Genomic DNA, 4,561 nt, shown 5'->3' with positions numbered 1-4,561 from the left:
AGTGGGCTGGGCTGGAGCGGGGCTGGCGGTGGGGATCGTCTGCCTGGGGCATGACCAGGAGAGGTTCATGAGCTGGTGCTGTGCCTCGGTTTCCCCATTTTTAAGAGTTGGGATAACGCCTCTGGTTTTCTTCCCGAGGTGCTCGGGGAACCACAAGCACGATGTTGCTGTTAGCAGCTCCACCGTGTGTCGGTACCCACCATGTGTCCGTCCTCCGGTCCAGAGCTGTTTTGAGATGGGACACCCAAAACCCGCCCCCGATCCACCAGCCTTCCCCTCCCACCAGGCTCTGCAGGCCCCCTGCCTCGCTGTCACAGGAAATTCAGGATTTTGGTTTTTTTTTTAAATCATGTATTTGGTTGAAATTTTACATTTGGGTCTGTTTCTCTGTGTCTTTTTTTTCTAGCCCCACCAGGGCCAGAATCACCCTTTTCAGTTTGTTTCATTGCAGGGAGCCCCTGGCACAGGGAGCTGAGGGTTTCTGGTCCCCCCAGACCCCCTCTCAGCCCCCTGCGGGGTGGACAGAGCCCACTCCTGCCCCAGTCACCCCCCCAGCCTGGGGCTTTTCCATGGCAGCAGCTCACCCAGGCCCACACGATAGCTGTGATCCCAAAGAGTCGCATGCAGGCAGTTGCCCCCATCTCCCTGCCTGGGAGAGGAAAAGGAGATAAAACAAAACAAGGCCCCCCCACGCTGGGGGGTGGCCTGGGGACAAGCTGGCATCGCAGCAGCCTGCCATGGGGACACGTGTCCCCTCCCTGCAGTCAGGGTCTGAGCCTCTTCCCAAGCCTGGAGCCACCCAGCGCACAGAGCAGCAGGAGTGGGCTGTGGCTGGGCAGCTCATTGCACCAGTGAGCACCACAAGTGAGTACCACAGAGCCCGCCCGGGCGTCACCCTGAGCCAGGCTCCATGGGTGCCCCAGCCATAATCCTGCATCCCCTGACTGAGGATAAGGAGGAGCAGCTCCACCCCTGCTCCTACAGCCTGGGGCTGCCCTACCCATCCCCTTCTCCTGGCCATCGCCCGTGGGGGATGTTTACCCCCCGAGCCAGGTCCTGGAGGGACTCTGGGCAAAGATAACCCCCGTGCCACCTCCTGCCTCCAGCCCCCTTGCAGACACTCACCCCAAGCCTACACCAACATCTCCAGATGATGCAGAGCTGCTCAGAAAACCTGCCCTGCTCCTGTGTGGCTGCCACCACAGGGGGACGAGTCCAGCTCACAGCCCTGGTGGTACCCCGATGGCATCCCCAGTACTGGTGGATCTCATCCAGTCTCTTCCATCCTGTTTTCTTTCCCCCCTTCCCCATGCTCCCCAGGGCTGGATCAGGCCTGGAGAAGCCAAACGAGCTACAAAAGACAGGAGGGAAGGGAAGCAGCAGCCTAGCTCCCCACCAGGCCTGTTTCTGAGCTAATATCTGGCAGCTGAAGTCATCTGGGGCTGCTGGAAATCTCTGGTCCTTCTCCAGGGAGGGTCTCCAGACTCCCAGTACCCCCAGTGCTGGCCTCCAGACTCCCAGTACCGCCAGCACTCGAGTCACACCACCAGCAATGTTATCAGGGCATTGCACAGAGGAGCAGACGCTACATCTTACCAGTCCACGTGCCCTGTAAAGCCAATGTGTACTGGCTGAACTGGTCCCAGATGGAAGTTCACCTCTGCGATGCTCCTGAAGGACCTGCAGGCAGCCATGCCCTGCGCGAGCCCCTTGCCGGGACCGCTGCCAGGTGGAGGGAGGGAATCGGAGGATGAGGGGAAGCAGAAGGACGATAGGAGGGACAAGACAGGGAAGGGCAGAGACATCGATGCCCATGGGTGCCAACAGCCCCAACGCCCATCGCTTTAGCTGTCTGCAACCCCAAACCTCAGAGGGACCCCAAAGCCCGCCCCAAGAAAGGAAACAGAGGCAGAGAAGAGACGTGGTGAGAAGAGATTTGGTAAGAAGAGACTTTTAATCGGACTCCGTTACAGCTGTTACAGGGTTTCTCTCGACTGCCAAGGAGTCCAGCCGGCACGCACGCGTGGTAAATACACCGGCTACGAGGATACATGGGACAAGTTACTACGGGATCTGTGCTTTTACCTGTACAGGAGGGGTTTGCCAGCGCTGTGCTGCATCCTGCCTGCTGCCATGGCTCTGCCCGGGCTGTGCCCTGTCCCCCCCGGCCACCAAGGCCACCCGGCTCCGCTCCCCGCTCCGGCCAGTGAGACCCAGGCCCAGGGAAGGATGCGGGACAGGAGGCAGGCGGTGGGAGTTGCTGCAGGGAGGTGCTGGGGTTTAACGTGACCTGCTGGGGTCTGGGTGGGGGCCAGGAGGTGAAGCAGGGGCTGGTTTGGAGGAATTGAGCGGAAGGGGCCAAGGGACACCCGGGGCTGGTGCAAATCAGCAGAGTACAGCCAGCTCTAGCCATCCCCTCTGCTTTGCACCAGGATCGAGGGCAGATCCAGCCCCCACCGGCAGCAGAGCCCGAGGCTCAGGGACAGAGCATCCCAGCTCCAGCCCTACGGGGACTTCACGCACCCCCGGACCCGCAGCACTGCCGGCACAGGGTGGGCACCCCCCTGCGAAGCTGCTTTCTGCCCTCAGCACCAGCCATCCCCTCTTCAGACCCACTTACCCCCTCCCCAGCTCTGTCCCCAGAGAGGGGACAGGGTTTTGAGCCCTCCTGATCTACCAGCACCTCCTCGTCCCCCAGCCAGGGACACCATCCTGCTCCAAGCAATGGGACCCAGGCTGCGAACTGGGTGGGGAGGTGACGTGGGGGGACGGGAATATCGGCAGCGGTTTCCCCCCTCCTTCTCCCACTGCCCGGAGGAAAACCAAAAAGTGCCTGTGCTCACAACTAGCAGCTATTCCCTGTGCCTCTGTGGAGAAAAGAGGGGAAAAAAGTGATTTCCAGGGCTAAAAGCCACTGGGGGTCGGCTCGATCCGCAGCCCAGGACCCCGAGAAGGTGCGTGGAGGGGAGAGCCTGCCCCGGCGAGCGGCAGAAACCCCCAACACAGGCTCCAAAAGTGACCGAGTACAGCGAGAAGTGAATCCTGAACAAAACACACCCGTGCACACACACCCCCCCCCCAGGCACGGCACCTATGGACGAACATGCGCACGCTCACACGGCGACGACACGGATCACTTAAAATTTAACACACGCGCGCGCACACGCACACACACACCCCCCGACACCCTGTGTCTAACACCAAGCAAATGCCACGAAGAAATACAGTATTTCCACGGATAAAAAGAAAGGTGTTGTCCCTCCTCCTCCTCCTCCTCCTCCTCTCCGTTGGATCCCCAGGGCAGCTGGGTGCCCTGGGGCTGGGCGGGGGAGGGCCACCCACCACGCATGAGAAATAAAAAGGTAAAAATCTGTCCCGATATACAATGAGAATTGATCTGTACAGCACTGGGAATGAAAATATGTCACGGGCCACTTTGGAATGCATTTTGTCATTTAACAGCATTTACAGTGACATTTACAGAATAAATATACAATAGAAATAGAGACTCTCTAGGTTATTATTCCATCTCCTCTCTCTGCATATATTTTATATATAATATAGCTTTTTTGTTACCTTCTTATAGACTTTGCCTCTTACTGACGCTGCAAGAAGAGGGGAGAGGGGAGGAAAGCGAACGCCTCCCTGGCTGGTTTGGGAATGGTGATGGGAGAGATGGGGGGGGCCGGATCCTTCCCCCCAGGGCTCAAGGAGCATCGTGCCATGGGAGCAGATGGGACGAAGTGCTTCGGCTACGGGAGGTGTCCTGCTCCGTTAACTCCATGGGAGCTATGGTGGGAATCCGGCCCCTGGGCTCAGGGGCATCGGGAAGTTGATGTTGGACAACGATTTGGCTCATCCTCTGTTTTGCTGGTTGGGTGGAGGAAACTGGGGACAGAGGGAGAAGTAAGAGCTGGGAGGGAACATCTTGCCTACCGATGGGGAAATGCCACGGGGTTTGTGCTTCTCCCATTTGGAGATGATGGGGCGGGGACATTTCTATGTCCCTCTGCAAGGGGAAGGAGAAAGATGGTGGTGAGGATGGTGAAGGGGGGACTGCTGGAGGAGAGACAAGAGCATGGCTGATCCTGTCCACACGGGGCTGGTGCTTCTCAGAGCCATCAAAGTCCGCGTGCTTTGTTGCAGTCCGTGCCTCCATCCTCCCCCTGGAAAAGTGGCTAACAAAGGGCATGGGCTAATTGTCCAGGAGGAGTGTCCAAGTCACCAGCCAAGCCCATGGAGAAGGGCATGGGCTAATTGTCCAGGAGCAGTGTCCAAGTCACCAGCCAAGCCCATGGAGGAGGACATGGAACACAACCCACAAGAGAAACGTCATTGTGGGGGACCTCCTGGCCCCAGGGGTGCTAAGAGAAGTCAAGAATGGACCAGGTCCTTTCTGCCTTCGCCTCCCAGCCGAAAGGAGAATCAAGGTGGAAGAAAACCCATTGATAGGAAAGCAAAGTAGAGAAGGGCTCGTGGGCAAGCACCCACAAACTTGGCCTTCAGACTGTCTTGAAATACCATCAGACATGACCTAAGCCCAGCAGGACCAAGGACGAGG

Source organism: Egretta garzetta, unplaced genomic scaffold (assembly GCF_000687185.1).
Source record: "Egretta garzetta isolate BGI_Z169 unplaced genomic scaffold, ASM68718v1 scaffold616, whole genome shotgun sequence".
NCBI lineage: Eukaryota > Metazoa > Chordata > Aves > Pelecaniformes > Ardeidae > Egretta > Egretta garzetta.
Note: the sequence above shows the minus strand (reverse complement) of the source record.